This window comes from Siphateles boraxobius, unplaced genomic scaffold (assembly GCF_051911475.1).
Source record: "Siphateles boraxobius isolate OS27281-9 unplaced genomic scaffold, OSU_SipBor_1 180, whole genome shotgun sequence".
NCBI lineage: Eukaryota > Metazoa > Chordata > Actinopteri > Cypriniformes > Leuciscidae > Siphateles > Siphateles boraxobius.
Window position 1 is genome coordinate 139,994 of NW_027508789.1, and position 17,453 is coordinate 157,446.

Consider the following 17,453-nt stretch of genomic DNA (forward strand, 5'->3'; position numbering starts at 1 on the left):
ACAGTGGATAAGCTGGAAGCGTTAATGAGTTCATACATCAGGAAATGGTTGGGAGTTCCACGCTGCCTCAGCAGAGTGGGACTTTATAGTAAAGGAGTATTGCAGCTGCCAGTCTCTGCTTTAACCGAGGAGTTTAAGTGTGCCAAGGTCAGACTGGAAATGACTTTAGCAGAGTCACGCGACAAATGTGTAAGGGAGGCAGCCCCTGTGGTAAAAACTGGTAGAAAGTGGTCAGCAAAGAAATCTGTAGTAGTGGCAAAGGCTGACCTTCAAATTGGGGATATCGTGGGACAGGTACAGCATGGAAGAGGGGGTTTTGGGCTCAGTTTAGCTCCTCCTAAATGGCACAAGGCAGGCCCAGCTCAAAGGAGGAAGCTGGTAGTCAACGAGGTGCGAAAGCAGGAGGAGAGGATGAGATGTATAAAGGCCATTTCCCAGGCCAAGCAGGGAGAGTGGATGAGATGGGAGAGTGTGGAACAACGAAAAATGGGCTGGCAAGACCTTTGGTCAATGGAAGAGAGTAGGATCAGTTTTCCTTATTAGGTCAACATAAGATGTTCTCCCATCACCGCAGAACCTAAATCTCTGGGTAGGAGAGGATCCCTCTTGTCCTTTGTGTTCATCACCTGCCACATTAAGGCACATTTTGACAGGATGTAAGGTGGCTCTTAGCCAAGGTCGGTTTACTTGGCGCCATGACCAAGTATTGCGATGTTTGGCTTTAGCATTGGAAGGCAAGCGTAGTATGACCAATAAGTTGCCGCCTGTTCTAGCAAAACATTACACACAGAAGACAATATTCCTCCGCCCAGGCGGGCAACCACCAAGAAAAGGTGCTAACACCAATTCTCGCCCAGGACAACTGGAAGCTGCTATGGACTGGAAGATGCTGGCTGATCTTGATCAACGGCTTATTTTTCCACCTGAGATTGCCACCACTAACCTACGACCAGATATTGTTTTGTGGTGTGGATCAGCACGCATTGTTCAACTGATAGAGTTAACAGTGCCATGGGAAGATGCGGTAGATGAGGCATATGAGAGGAAGAAATTGCGGTATGCTCATCTGGCCACTGAAGCAGAACAGCGAGGATGGAGAGTCCAGGTTTATCCAGTGGAAGTGGGTTGTCGAGGTTTTGTGGCACACTCTACAACCCGGTTCCTCAGAGACGTCGGATTCAGTGGTCAAGAGTTGCGTCGCACAGTAAAGAACTTATCTGAAGCTGCAGGAAGGAGCAGCAACTGGCTGTGGTTGAGACGGAAAGATTCTAGCTGGCTGAGTACAGGCCGCCATGCTACGGTTTCGTAGAATTCTTGAAAACTTGAAGGGTGTTGATTTATTTGTATAGGTTGTATAGTATTTACAGTCATTACGTTCCTGTGTATATTGCGTGAATGACGGGATGTTGCGCAGATATTGTGTTTTGCGGTAGGTGGTATGCCATACGGAACCGTTGCCACTGAAACTGCATATTAACGCACCAGTGGGGCTCGACAGCCTTAGTCAAACGGGTTGGCGCGTATGGTTGGGTTGCGGAGAGATTGTGAGATTGTGGTTAGGTCTCAGCAGCACTGTTGGTTTATTTGTAGAGGTTGTATAGTATTTACAGTCATTACGTTCCTCTGTATATTGCGTGAATGACGGGTGGTTGGGCAGATATTGTGATTTGCGGTGGGTGGTATGCCATATGGAACCATTGCCACTGAAACTGCATATTAACGCACCAGTGGGGCTCGACAGCCTTAGTCAAACGGGTTGGCGCGTATGGTTGGGTTGCGGAGAGATTGTGAGATTGTGGTTAGGTCTCAGCAGCACTGTTGGTTTATTTGTAGAGGTTGTATAGTATTTACAGTCATTACGTTCCTGTGTATATTGCGTGAATGACGGGTGGTTGGGCAGATATTGTGTTTTGCGGTAGGTGGTATGCCATACGGAACCGTTGCCACTGAAACTGCATATTAACGCACCAGTGGGGCTCGACAGCCTTAGTCAAACGGGTTGGCGCGTATGGTTGGGTTGCGGAGAGATTGTGAGATTGTGGTTAGGTCTCAGCAGCAAGAGGGAAGTAGAGGTCAGTAAGCTGGGCTGAGTTGAGTGGGGGCGGAGGGGGGTGACTCTGGGACGCCAGAGCCACTGTTGAGCCCTCTTGAGGTGTCGTGGGCTAGTCGATGAAACACTGAGGACGGAAGGTGCCCACTTGAAGACCCTAGAGATGTTCCCTACTCCGCTCAATCCAGAGGGTTGTTATGGGGGGACCGCACTGTGGTTGCAGCCGTTGTGTGTGCTGACGCGCAAATACACTATTAACACCAGACAGAAGGAGATTCACGTCACCAGATGGAAAGAAGCGTAAATGGATGGAGAAGCATAGGTTACTGTAAAGCTACGTCTTAGTTGGTGCTTATCTTGGCGAAAGCCGAGTACAGATCAGCATGAAGTTTTAACATCTACTCTCGTGTAATGGAAATCAGCACACAGCTGAGGCAACTTTTCTTCAAGTAGGAACACATCATATATATAGTGAAAGTGGTCTTAGCAAAGGATGGTTTCGATCCATCAACCTCTGGGTTATGGCCCCCCAGGTCAACTGGGAAGCTTTGTTGAGGAACTGGATGTGCTGCTGTCCTCTTTCCCCTAGGATGGCACCCCACTCGTAGTCTTTGGTGATTTCAACATTCATCTATAAAAGGCGTATGCAACAGATTTCATCTCTCTTCTAGCTTCATTCGATCTCAAACGGCTCATGATACTTTATGCTACTCTTTAACTTCTTCTTTAGACACTATATGCCCTCTCTCCTCCTGGCCAGCACGCGCTACTCCCTCTAACCCCTGGTTATCTGAGGTTCTTCGTGAACACCGGACCAAACTCAGGGCAATGGAGAGGAAATGGCGCAAATCAAAAGACACGTCTGACCTGAGTATGTATCAATCTCTGCTCTCTTCCTTTTCTGCTGATGTTCACGCTGCAAAATCTTCATATTTCCACAACAAGATCAACAGCGCCTCTAAAACACAAACACTTTTCAAGACATTCAACTCTCTCCTCTGTCCACCTCCACCATCACCCACCTCCTCTTTAAATGCTGATGACTTTGCTAACTTCTTCACCAACAAAACAACTTCTATCAGCAGTCAGTTCTCATCTACACACACACAGGAAACCCAAACCATCCTCTCCCACTACCAGAAACCTTCTCTTTACCTTCTCTCCGCTAACCGAGGGAGAAGTATCTAAACTTCTCCTCTCCAGTCATCCTACCACCTGCCCTCTAGACCCCATCCCCTCAACCAAGTGTCATCTTTCCTGTCTCTGAACAACCAGTTAGATGTCAACCAATCTGGCTTCAAGAAAGGCCATTCAACAGAGACTGCACTACTGTCGGTCACAGAGGCCCTGTGGATCGCAAAAGCTGCTTCCAAATCTTCAGTTCTCATTCTGCTGGATCTTTCTGCTGCCTTCGACACTGTGAATCATCAGATCCTTCTGTCCACCCTCTCATCACTGGGCATCACTGGAACTTCCCTCCACTGGTTTGAGTCCTATCTCACAGGTAGGTCCTTCAGGGTTACATGGAGAGGCGAGGTATCCAAAGCACATCAACTGAACACAGGGGTTCCTCAGGGTTCAGTTCTTGGACCGCTCCTCTTCTCCATCTACACCACATCATTGGGACCCATCATACAGGCACATGGTTTCTCTTACCATTGCTATGCTGATGACACACAGCTCCACCTCTCATTTCAACCAGATGATCCCACAGTAGCTGCACGTATCTCAAGCTGTCTGGCGGACATCTTGGCATGGATGAAGGAACATCACCTGCAGCTCAACCTGGCAAAGACTGAGCTTCTTGTTCTCCCTGCCAATCCGTCTCTACATCACAACTTCACTATCCAGCTAGAGTCATCCTCAATCACTTCATCAAGGTCGGTCAGAAATCTTGGAGTAATATTTGATGACCAGCTGACCTTCACTAACCACATTACAAAGACAGCTCGATCATGCAGGATTGCAATGTATAACATCAGGAAGATCAGGCCTTTCCTAACTGAGCATGCAACAAAACTTCTCGTCCAGGCCCTGGTTATTTCTAGGCTTGATTACTGCAATGCTCTTCTGGCTGGACTTCCATCGTTTGTGTTACTAAACCTCTACAAATTATCCAGAATCCTGCAGCCCGCCTTGTCTTCAACGAGCCCAAAAGGGCTCACGTCACTCCTCTGATCATCTCACTGCATTGGCTACCACTTCGCTGCTCGCATCAAATTCAAAGCTTTGACGCTTGCTTACAGATCTACCACAGACTCAGCTCGTTCCTACTTTCACTCCCTACTACAAGTCTACATCCCTTCCAGAAGCCTACGATCGGCCAAGGAGCGACGGCTCGTGGTGCCATCACAGCGAGGCACTAAATCACTCTCCAGAACATTCTCATTCACGGTTCCATGCTGGTGGAATGATCTCCCCACTCTCATCCGCAATGCAGAATCCCTGACAGCATTCAAAAGACAACTGAAAACTCATCTCTTCCGTGAGTACTTAATATAAAAAAAATATATAAATAAAAATTCCTTCTCTTTAAATCTTTCCTTCCCTTTTAAATCTTCCCTTGTCTGGCTTTTGCTACTCTGAGCAATGCCTGAACTTTGTATTTTGAGCACTTCTTGCGTTGTTCTTCCCTCTTCACGATGACTCGCTTACTTTAGTCCTCAGTTGTAAGTCGTTTTGGATAAAAGCGTCTGCTAAATGACTAAATGTAAATGTAAATGCTATGGGCCCATCACATTTCCGCTGCGCCACTCTGCTCCTATAATAAGCTTGCAATACCCATACCTTTTCGAAAGGACTTGTGTTTCGGCACACTTGAAGAGCTCTTCTGTCAACAATTAGAACAGGTGAAAAATTCAGAGGGTTTTAGCCCATAGCTGAGGCAACTTTTCTTCAAGTAAGAACAGAGCATTTATATAAGGAATGTGTTCTTAGCAGAGGATGGTTTCGATCCATCGACCTCTGGGTTATGGGCCCAGCGCACTTCCGCTGCGCCACTCTGCTCCCTGTAACAAGTTTGCAATACCCATACCTTTTCGAAAGGACTTGCGTTTCGGCACATTTGAAGAGCTCTTCTGTCATCAATTAGAAAAGCTGAAAATTGCAGAGTGTTTTAGCACACAGCTGAGGCAACTTTTCTTCAAGTAAGAACAGAACATTTGTATAAGGAAAGTGTTCTTAGCAGAGGATGGTTTCGATCCATCGACCTCTGGGTTATGGGCCCAGCATGCTTCCGCTGCGCCACTCTGCTTATGACAACAGGCTCGACATACCCTACTTTTTTCAAAATCACTTGGGTTTAGGCACATTTGAAGAGCTCTTCTGTCATCAATTAGAACAGGTGAAAAAGGCAGCTGGTTTTTCGTACAAAGCTGAGACAACTTTTCTTCAAGTAGGAACACAGGATGTATATAATGAAAGTGGTGTTAGCAGAGGATGGTTTCGATCCATCGACCTCTGGGTTATAGGCCCAGCACGCTTCCGCTGCACCACTCTGCTCTATGTAACAAGAGTGCAATACCCATACATTTTCAAAAGGACTTAAATTTTCGGCTCATTTGAAGAGCTCTTCTGTCATCAATTACAACAGGTGAAAAAGGCAGCTGGTTTTTCGTACAAAGCTGAGGCAACTTTTCTTCAAGTAAGAACAGAGCATTTATATAAGGAAAGTGTTCTTAGCAGAGGCTGGTTTCGATCCATTGACCTCTGGGTTAAGGGCCCAGCACGCTTCCGCTGCGCCACTCTACTCCTATAATAAGCTTGCAATACCCATAACTTTTCGAAAGGACTTGCGTTTCGGCACATTTGTAGACCTCTTCTGTCATCAATTAGAACAGGTGAAAAATGCAGAGTGTTTTAGCACACAGCTGATGCAACTTTTCTTCAAGTAGGAACACAGCATGTATATAGTGAAAGTGGTCTTAGCAGAGGATGGTTTCGATCCATCAACCTCTGGATTATGGGCTCATCACACTTCCGCTGCGGCACTCTGCTCCTATAATAAGCTTGCAATACCCATACCTTTTCGAAAGCACTTGTGTTTCGGCACACTTGAAGAGCTCTTCTGTCAACATTTAGAACAGGTGAAAAATTCAGAGAGTTTTAGCACATAGCTGAGGCAACTTTTCTTCAAGTAAGAACTGAGCATATATATAAGGAAAGTGTTCTTAGCAGAGGATGGTTTCGATTCATCAACCTCTGGGTTACTGGCCCAGCACGCTTCTGCTGTGCCACTCTGCTGTAAACAACCCCAGATGGGACTCAAGCCCACAATCCCTGGCTTAGGAGGCCAGTGCCTTATCCATCAGGCCACTGGTGCTGTCAAATATCTCTGCTCATGTGCCCCAATTGTTTTAGCTTCAGTGACAACAACAGCATTGGCATATAAACAATGCCAGCAGACAAAGTAATCCGGGTGAACGAATACTTCGACAGGCTAGTGGGCCATGACTCGCTTGCCCTGCTAATTGTTCATCTTATTCAGGTGGCTTAGTCAATGAGGGGTTTGAACAGGGCATACACACAAACACACAGATTTTCTGAGTAAACGCGAGGGATGTGGAAGGTGCTCTTTATTTGGAATAAAACATGTACATAAGTAAAGGAGCCTTAGCAGAGAAAGATTTCGATCCATCTAGCCCTGGGTTGTGGGGCCAGCACGCTTCCGCTGCGCCACTCTGCTTATGAAAACAGCCTCGACATACCCTACTGTTTTCAAAATGACTTGGGTTTAGGCACACTTGAAGAGCTCTTCTGTCATCAATTAGAACAGGTGAAAAATGTAGAGTGTTTTAGCACACAGCTGAAGCAACTTTTCTTCAAGTAGGAACACAGCATGTATATAGTGAAAGTGGTCTTAGCAGAGGACAGTTTCGATCCATCAACCTCTGAGTTATAGGCCCAGCACGCTTCCGCTGCGCCACTCTGCTTATGACAACAGGCTTGACATACCCTACTGTTTTCAAATGACTTGGGTTTAGGCACATTTGAAGAGCACTTCTGTCATCAATTAGAACAGGTGAAAAATGCAGAGTGTTTTAGCACACGGCTGAGGCAACTTTTCTTCAAGTAAGAACAGAACATTTATATAAGGAAAGTGTTCTTAGCAGAGGATGGTTTCAATCCATCGACCTCTGGGTTATGGGCCCAGCACGCTTCCGCTGCGGCACTCTGCTCCTATAATAAGCTTGCAATACCCATACCTTTTCGAAAGCACTTGTGTTTCGGCACACTTGAAGAGCTCTTCTGTCAACAATTAAAACAGGTGAAAAATTCAGAGGTTTTTAGCACATAGCTGAGGCAACTTTTCGTCAAGTAAGAACAGAGCATTTATATAAGGAAAGTGTTCTTAGCAGAGGATGGTTTCAATCCATCGACCTCTGGGTTATGGGCCCAGCATGCTTCCGCTGCGCCACTCTGCTCCCTGAAACAAGTTTGCAATACCCATACCTTTTCGAAAGGACTTGCGTTTCGGCACATTTGAAGAGCTCTTCTGTCATCAATTAGAACAGCTGAAAATTGCAGAGTGTTTTTAGCACACAGCTGAGGCAACTTGTCTTCAAGTAGGAACACAGGATGTGTATAGTGAGAGTGGTGTTAGCAGAGAATGGTTTCGATCCATCGACCTCTGGGTTATGGGCCCAGCACGCTTCCGCTGCGCCACTATGCTCCAATAATAAGCTTGCAATACCCATAACTTTTCGAAAGGACTTGCGTTTCGGCACATTTGAAGAGCATTTATGTCCAACACCACTCTCACTGGTGAAAATTGCAGAGTGTTTTTAGCACACAGCTGATGCAACTTTTCTTCAAGTAGGAACACAGCATGTATATAGGGAAAGTGTTCTTAGCAGAGGATGGTTTCAATCCATCAACCTCTGGATTATGGGTCCATCACACTTCCGCTGTGGCACTCTGCTCCTATAATAAGCTTGCAATACCCATACCTTTTCGAAAGCACTTGTGTTTCGGCACACTTGAAGAGCTCTTCTGTCAACATTTAGAACAGGTGAAAAATTCAGAGAGTTTTAGCACATAGCTAAGGCAACTTTTCTTCAAGTAAGAACAGAGCATATGTGACCCCGCCTGTGAAACCCCGGCTAAAGTCGCAGAATCTAATTATGAGTAAAAGAGCGTCAAAGTAGTCGTAGCCATAAAAATGACAAAAATAGGTCATGTGTGTTTATTGCTGTAAATGATAGATTATACCAAGGGTTTTCAGATGCAATACTCAAATTTTCATTTATAACATGATAAATACTAAAATTAATGATTTTATTGACACTACGTTATACTTTTGCGCATAAAAAAATACCGGACGTGGGCTTCCTAAACATTTCAATCGTCTCTGGGTTTATTTTTCGGCGCAACAACACCTGCTGATTCTTATATCATTCAGTTCAGGAACTTCTTTTCTACTTATTTCTATTAGAAAGAGTAAACAGACCTTAATATCAATCCGCACGAGCGGCAATCAGGTCAACACAATGAAAAAAAAATGCGACTTAAGCCGGGTTCAGATGTCTGAAGAGATTGTTTTGTGTTATCGCCCAACATTTAAGAACAGCTTATTTGTTTTGTAGCTCAGTATTCTGCCAATAGTATTAATCTTATTTTAAGGACATTTTAGGCCTGCTGAGTGTCAATAATATAATTATTTTGCTGGATGGTAATTTACTGCGTTGTTTTGACATCTGACGGCAGCACCGGTGCATGAGCAGGAACGTAAAATAGCTGATTGCTAACAGCTTGTTAGATATTAATCTCGGTGGAATTGCCCCAAGTTATGATTTAACCGGTTTTATAGTGGATTATTTTCTGGAGGATGATGGTGATGATGAACAGGACACATTCTTTGACGAAACTGACGAGGAATTTGACGGTAAGTTTTTGTCATTATTTTTTTTTTCATGCTTAATATGTAACATAGGCCTACTGTCAGTGTTCAGCCAATGTAATGCTAACACAGAATTCATCCTGTAATGCAAAAATAGTGGATTTAAATGTTTATTACATTTGTTGATTGGGATTGAGTCAGTTTAAATTAATTACGTATATGACATGATGTTTATTTGTTTGATTACACTCTGAATTGAAGCCATGGCCATATCCATACCTGTTTCTTGTCCCTATGCCCTCCCCTCAATTAATCAGATCCAGTCTGATATTTTCATATAAAATGCTTCATTATCCATTTTAAATGTGGATTTAAAATGTATAACCCCCCTCCCCCTGCATGTTTAGGTCTCCATTTAGGTCTCTTGCTTTGAATTGAAACAATTCTCCTTGTTTTTTCAGGCATTGACCAACATGATGATGAAGACGAGCCAGTTTTGGTGATTGAACTCCAAGCTATTAGTCTGATATTATATTTTCACTGATATTTCATTTAACTAATAAAGTTATACAAATCATTCAACTGAATTGACATGGTAATTTTTGCTACAATCAATCTAGCTCTTCTGGTACCCCCATTCGTTTTAAATGTTTTTATGCTTTTAGCTTTTTGGACATGCGCATCATAATAAATAGGCCTGTTTTACAAAACTTTAAGAATTTTCCCATAAATGTTTCATATATCACTAAAAAGGGGAGAATCTCAGCTTTAATGTGGTATATGGCACATATGGAGGATAATTATGGATCAAATGTGTTGCAGTTTTAAAAATAAGCTTTTTTTAAAATTGGAATTTCTCAAAAACATGATTTTCTAAACCCGAAATTCAGCAAATCTTTGACATAGCCTTACTCAGTCAATATTAAAGATATCAAGGTTATATTTTCACAGAATGTTCTTTACATTATGTAGGATGATTTTATGTAGAAAACAGTGAATCACAAAAAAATGACTTTAGCTGGGTTTTCACAGGCAGGGTCACATATATATAAGGAAAGTGTTCTTAGCAGAGGATGGTTTTGAGCCATCGGCCTCTGGGTTATGGGCCCAGCACGCTTCCACTGCGCCACTCTGCTCCTTCTAATAAGTTTGCAATACCCATACCTTTTCGAAAGGACTTGCGTCTTGGCACATTTGAAGAGCTCTTCTGGCATCAATTAGAACAGGAGAAAAAGGCAGAAGGTTTTTCGTACACAGCTTAGGCAACTTTTCTTCAAGTAAGAACAGAGCATTTATATAAGGAAAGTGTTCTTAGCAAAGGATGGTTTCGATTCATCGACCTCTGGGTTACTGGCCCAGCATGCTTCTGCTGCGCCACTCTGCTGTAAACCACCCCAGATGGGACTCAAGCCCACAATCCCTGGCTTAGGAGGCCAGTGCCTTATCCATCAGGCCACTGGTGCTGTCAAATATCTCTGCTCATGTGCCCCAATTGTTTTAGCTTCAGTGACAACAACAGCATTGGCATATAAACAAGGCCAGCAGACAAAGTAATCCGGGTGAACGAATACTTCGACAGGCTAGTGGGGCATGACTCGCTTGCCCTGCTAATTGTTCATCTTATTCAGGTGGCTTAGTCAATGAGGGGTTTGAACAGGGCATACACACAAACACACAGATTTTCTGAGTAAACGCGAGGGTTGTGGAAGTTGCTCTTTATTTGTAATAAAACATGTACATAAGTAAAGGAGCCTTAGCAGAGAAAGGTTTCGATCCATCTAGCCCTGGGTTGTGGGGCCAGCACGCTTCCGCTGCGCCACTCTGCTTATGAACACAGGCTCGACATACCCTACTGTTTTCAAAATGACTTGGGTTTAGGCACACTTGAAGAGCTCTTCTGTCATCAATTAGAACAGGTGAAAAATGTAGAGTGTTTTAGCACACAGCTGAAGCAACTTTTCTTCAAGTAGGAACACAGCATGTATATAGTGAAAGTGGTCTTAGCAGAGGACGGTTTCGATCCATCGACCTCTGGGTTATGGGCCCAGCACGCTTCCGCTGCGCCACTCTGCTTATGACAACAGGTTCGACATACCCTACTGTTTTCAAAATGACTTGGGTTTAGGCACATTTGAAGAGCTCTTCTGTCATCAATTAGAACAGGTGAAAAATGCAGAGTGTTTTAGCACAAAGCTGAGGCAACTTTTCTTCAAGTAAGAACAGAACATTTGTATAAGGAAAGTGTTCTTAGCAGAGGATGGTTTCGATCCATCGACCTCTGGGTTATGGGCCCAGCACGCTTCCGCTGCGCCACTCTGCTTATGACAACAGGCTCGACATACCCTACTGTTTTCAAAATGACTTGGGTTTAGGCACATTTGACGAGCTCCTCTGTCATCAATTAGAACAGGTGAAAAAGGCAGATGGTTTTTCGTACAAAGCTGAGGCAACTTTTCTTCAAGTAGGAACACAGCATGTATATAACGAAAGTGGTGTTAGCAGAGGATGGTTTTGATCCATGGACCTCTGGGTTATGGGCCCAGCACGCTTCCGCTGCGCCACTCTGCTCCTATATTAAGCTTGCAATACCGATAACTTTTCGAAAGGACTTGCGTTTCGGCACATTTGAAGACCTCTTCTGTCATCAATTAGAACAGGTGAAAAATGCAGAGGGTTTTTCATACACAGCTGAGGCAACTTTTCTTGAGGTAAGAACAGAGCATTAAAATAATGAAAGTGTTCTTAGCAGAGGATGGTTTCGATCCATCGACCTCTGGGTTATGGGCCCAGCACGCTTCCGCTGCGCCACTCTGCTCCCTGTAACAAGTCTGCAATACCCATACCTTTTCGAGAAGAATTGCGTTTCGGCACATTTGAAGAGCTTTTATGTCATCAATTAGAACAGGTGAAAAAAGCAGAGTGTTTTAGCACACAGCTGATGCAACTTTTCTTCAAGTAAGAACACAGCATGTATATAGTGAAAGTGGTCTTAGCAGAGGTTGGTTTCAATCCATCAACCTCTGTGTTATGGGTCCATCGCAATTCCGCTGCGCCAATCTGCTCCCTGTAACAAATTTGCAATACCCATACATTTTCGAAAGTACTTGCGTTTCGGCACATTTGAAGAGCTCTTCTGTCATCAATTAGAACAGGTGAAAAAGGCAGAAGGTTTTTCGTACACAGCTGAGGCAACTTTACTTCAAGTAAGAACAGAGCATTTATACAGTATAAGGAAGGTGTTCTTAGCAGAGGATGGTTTCGCTCCATTGTCCTCTGGGTTATGGGCTCAGCACACTTCCGCTGCGCCACACTGCTGTAAACCACCCCAGCTGGGACTCGAACCCACAATCCCTAGCTTAGGAGGACACACAAACACAAAGATTTTCTGAACAAACGCGAGGGATGTGGAAGTTGCTCTTTATTCGGAATAAAACATGTACATAAGTAAAGGAGCCTTAGCAGTGAAAGGTTTCGATACAAATAGCCCTGGGTTGTGGGGCAAGCACGCTTCCGCTGCGCCACAATGCTTACGACAACAGGCTTGACATACCCTACTGTTTTCAAAATGACTTGGGTTTAGAACAGGTGAAAATTGCAGAGTGTTTTAGCACACAGCTGAGGCAACTTTTCTTCAAGTAGGAACACATCATATATATAGTGAAAGTGGTCATAGCAAAGGATGGTTTTGATCCATCAACCTCTGGGTTATGGCCCCCCAGGTCAACTGGGAAGCTTTGTTGAGGAACTGGATGTGCTGCTGTCCTCTTTCCCTGAGGATGGCACCCCACTTGTAGTCTTTGGTGATTTCAACATTCATCTATAAAAGGCGTATGCAACAGACTTCATCTCTCTTCTAGCTTCATTCGATCTCAAACGGCTCATCACCACAGGTACTCACAAATCAGGCAACCAACTGGACCTGGTTTACACAAGCAACTGCATCACAGACAACATTTTGGTGAAACCTCTCCATGTTTCAGATCATTTCCTCATTACTTTCAATCTACAACTCATTATCCACACTCCACCAACTCCCCTACCAGTTACTTTTAGACGAAACCTGCGCTCACTTTCTCCTTCCCATCTTTCCTCTGCTGTCATCTTCATTTCCCTCACCCTCACAATTCTCATCTCTAGAGGTGAATACCGCAACAGATACTTTATGCTACACTTTAACTTCTTCTTTAGACTAGTGGTGGGCCGTTATCGGCGTTAACGTGCTGCGTTAACGTGAGACTCTTATCGGGCGACAAAAAAAATATCGCCGTTAATCTATTCTCAAAGTTGGGTTGGGATCATAAAATAGCTTTTTCGAATATCATTATATTTTCGCGCAATTCCATGTGTAGCCTAGTATATTTGACATAATTGACGCCGCGCCTACTGTCACTGATCGCGCAGCAGAGTATTTTCCTGTCAGGGACACATGGTGTAGCCTATACTTTTACGCTGGGCGGCGTTCCTCTCGTTACTTTATTTTAATGCAATTACATGTTGTTAAATGGGTTTATTCCAAGCGCGCTGTAGGCTACCTTTTATGGGCATGAGCGATATGCTCAATTTACAAATGAATCACTCTTTTGAGTCGATTCTGTTCAAAGACTTCATCAAACAACTAGGCAGATCTGTCTAAATCGGTTCCCGAATCAGTCTGAATGATCTGTTCAGTTCCTCACGCACTGAATCGTCTGAAGCGCCTTCAATCACACTCGACTCGGATTCGTAACAGGAAGATTTAAAAAACATCAATAGCATTGGATGAAGTGGCCGTGGATCAACAGTTTAGTCTAGTGAAAGCAAATCCATATTTTTACCAGCGATGAAGATCTTTATTAGTTGAACATCTTCGTATGCTGTCTGTGAATGAATGATTCACAGGACGATACATTCGATTTCATTTCATTCAGGTAATACATTTTACAACCAAACAGATTATTACGCCACGATAGCACTACTAAAAAGTATGACATTATCCGTTTTTTGGACATATACATTAATTTATAGGCTACAAAAAAACGCTTCAGAGCGTTGGCGCACAGGCAAAGGTTAACAGGTTAAATAAGCTACCATTGTGTACAGTTTATGAATTGAACACCCGCCATCCCGCGGTAATGTGTGTGTATTGCGTAGGGGCATAGTCAAAAGAATAGTTTACATTGATTGAAAACTAATTTGTTTAAAAAGGAGGAGGCTATTGCCGGTAAAGGCAGGTTCACATAAAATCATTATGACATATGACATTATTTTATATTATCCAATTAGCCTACTACGTTAAAAAAAACGGCGAAAACATGGTACTTGTTCAATTAATAAACAGTTTGTTTGATGACAAATCGCTAAAGATGAAATTGGCGTCCCTTTCTGTCATTGTGAGTGTGCAGTTTTTTTCCCCGAACGATATTCGACTTTTGCTACTCTATTGTCGAATGGCATTTTTGCCAGAGATTCACATCCCTACGCGAGGCGAACTTTTCTCAAAGACTTACTTTTAGTCATTATTTGGGTAGCACACATATTCTGAATGTCTTCTGCAGAATTCAAATGAGCCATTTTAATCTAGATTAATCTAGATTAATTCCAAGATTACAGTGAGATTAATCTAGATTTAAAAAATTAATCTATGCCCACCTCTACTTTAGACACTATCTGCCCTCTCTCCTCCAGGCCAGCACGCGCTACTCCCTCTAACCCCTGGTTATCTGAGGTTCTTCTTGAACACCGGACCAAACTCGGGGCAATGGAGAGGAAATCAAAAGACACGTCTGACCTGAGTATGTATCAATCTCTGCTCTCTTCCTTTTCTGCTGATGTTCACGCTGCAAGATCTTCATATTTCCACAACAAGATCAACAGCGCCTCTAACACACAAACACTTTTCAAGAAATTCAACTCTCTCCTCTGTCCACCTCCACCATCACCCACCTCCTCTTTAACTGCTGATGACTTTGCTAACTTCTTCACCAACAAAACAACTTCTATCAGCAGTCAGTTCTCAACTACACACACACAGGAAACCCAAACCATCCTCTGGTGTTCTACAAGAAACCTTCTCTTCACCTTCTCTCCGCTAACCGAGGAAGAAGTATCTAAACTTCTCCTCTCCAGTCATCCTACCACCTGCCCTCTAGACCCCATCCCCTCACACCTTCTACAAGCCATCTCTCCCACACTTCTACCAGCACTCACACACATCATCAACTCAGCCCTCAACACTGGCATTTTCCCTACAGCATTCAAGCAGGCTCGGGTAACTCCACTGCTTAAAAAAACAACATTGGACACATCACTTTTAGAGAATTACAGACCTGTCTCTCTCCTACCATTCATTGCGAAAACACTTGAACGAGTTGCTTTCAACCAAGTATCATCTTTCCTGTCTCTGACCAACCAGTTAGATGTCAACCAATCTGGCTTCAAGAAAGGCCATTCAACAGAGACTGCACTACTGTCGGTCACAGAAGCCCTGCGGATCGCAAAAGCTGCTTCCAAATCTTCAGTTCTCATTCTGCTGGATCTTTCTGCTGCCTTCGACACTGTGAATCATCAGATCCTTCTGTCCACCCTCTCATCACTGGGCATCACTGGAACTTCCCTCCACTGGTTTGAGTTCTATCTCACAAGTAGGAACACAGGATGTGTATAGTGAGAGTGGTGTTAGCAGAGAATGGTTTCGATCCATCGACCTCTGGGTTATGGGCCCAGCACGCTTCCGCTGCGCCACTCTGCTCCTATAATAAGCTTGCCATACCCATAACTTTTCGAAAGGTCTTGCGTTTCGTCACATTTGAAGACCTCTTCTGTCATCAATTAGAACAGGTGAAAAATGCAGAGGGTTTTTCGTACACAGCTGATGCAACTTTTCTTGAGGTAAGAACAGAGCATTAAAATAATGAAAGTGTTCTTAGCAGAGGATGGTTTCGATCCATCGACCTCTGGGTTATGGGCCCAGCACGCTTCCGGTGCGCCACTCTGCTCCCTGTAACAAGTCTGCAATACCCATACCCTTTCGAAAAGAATTGCGTTTCGGCACATTTGAAGAGCTTTTATGTCATCAATTAGAACAGGTGAAAAATGCAGAGTGTTTTAGCACACAGCTGATGCAACTTTTCTTCAAGTAAGAACACAGCATGTATATAGTGAAAGTGTTCTTAGCAGAGGATGGTTTCGATCCATCGACCTCTGGGTTATGGGCCCAGCACGCTTCCGCTGCGCCACTCTGCTGCTATAATAAGTTTGCAATACCCATACCTTTTCGAAAGGACTTGTGTTTCGGCACACTTGAAGAGCTTTTCTCTCAACAATTAGAACAGGTGAAAAATTCAGAGGGTTTTAGCACACAGCTGAGGCAACTTTTCTTCAAGTAGGAATACAGTATGTATGTAGTGAAAGTGTTCTTAGCAAAGGATGGTTTCGATCCATCGACCTCTGGGTTATGGGCCCAGCACGCTTCTGCTAAGCCACTCTGCTTTTGACAACAGGCTGGACATACCCTACTGTTTTCAAAATGACTTGGGTTTAGGCACATTTGAAGAGCTCTTCTGTCATCTATTAGAACAGGTGAAAAAGGCAGCTGGTTTTTCGTACAAAGCTGAGGCAACTTTTCTTCAAGTAGGAACACAGGATGTATATAACGAAAGTAGTGTTAGCAGAGGATGGTTTCGATCCATCGACCTCTGGGTTATGGGCCCAGCACGCTTCCGCTGCACCACTCTGCTGCCTGTAACAAGTCTGCAATACCCATACCTTTTCGAGAAGAATTGCGTTTTGGCACATTTGAAGAGCTTTTATGTCATCAAATAGAACAGGTGAAAAATGCAGAGTGTTTTAGCACACAGCTGATGCAACTTTTCTTCAAGTAGGAACACAGCATGTATATAGTGAAAGTGGTCTTAGCAGAGGATGGTTTCGATCCATCAACCTCTGGGTTATGGGCCCATCGCACTTCCGCAGCGCCAATCTGCTCCCTGTAACAAATTTGCAATACCCATACCTTTTCAAAAAGACTTTTAGGGTTTGTGATGCACTAACCCAGGAGGAATGTTGTGTAGTTCCTCTCAGCGCTGTTGTAGCCCTTAAAAGGAATTTCTAAATGAAATCCTCCCATTGCTCGAACTTTGAGTGTTGTAACTTTGCATATGTTGGTTATGCTTAAATGGCAACATTACACACTAATAAAGTTAGGAAAGCAAATCCATCCAACCAACCTTTTATTACATCCCGTCCGCAACAGTCTCTTTTCCTATTGTTATATTCAGATTGTAACCGTGTTTGTTACAGCGTTCATGACTCATGCATCCAGGGGATTCACTCCAACCTTACCCATGGCCTATTCTGATTTGGTTTCTCGCCTAATTTCTTTACTCTTCTTAAGAACTCTAAGAATGACTCTCAAGGCTCAGGTATCACATTAACATTTTCTAAAATGGTGATAAAATCTGTCCCTTCTATGAAAAAATCATCTATGAAAAAATTCTATTCTATTCTGGTTCTGTGTGGCCTAGTGGCTGTGTCTCGTTGGTGGCCTTGTCTCTGTGTGGGTCTCAAGGCCTTGTGGCATTATGTTGC

At 43.7% G+C, this 17,453-nt stretch overlaps 1 non-coding gene across 1 annotated transcript; it reads right to left on the bottom strand.

Moving 5' to 3' along the window:
* Positions 1-5,479: 5,479 nt before the first annotated feature.
* Positions 5,480-5,551, bottom strand: trnai-uau (transfer RNA isoleucine (anticodon UAU)). The gene has a single exon. It is a non-coding gene; the product is annotated as a tRNA-Ile (tRNA).
* Between the last annotated feature and the right edge of the window lie 11,902 nt (positions 5,552-17,453).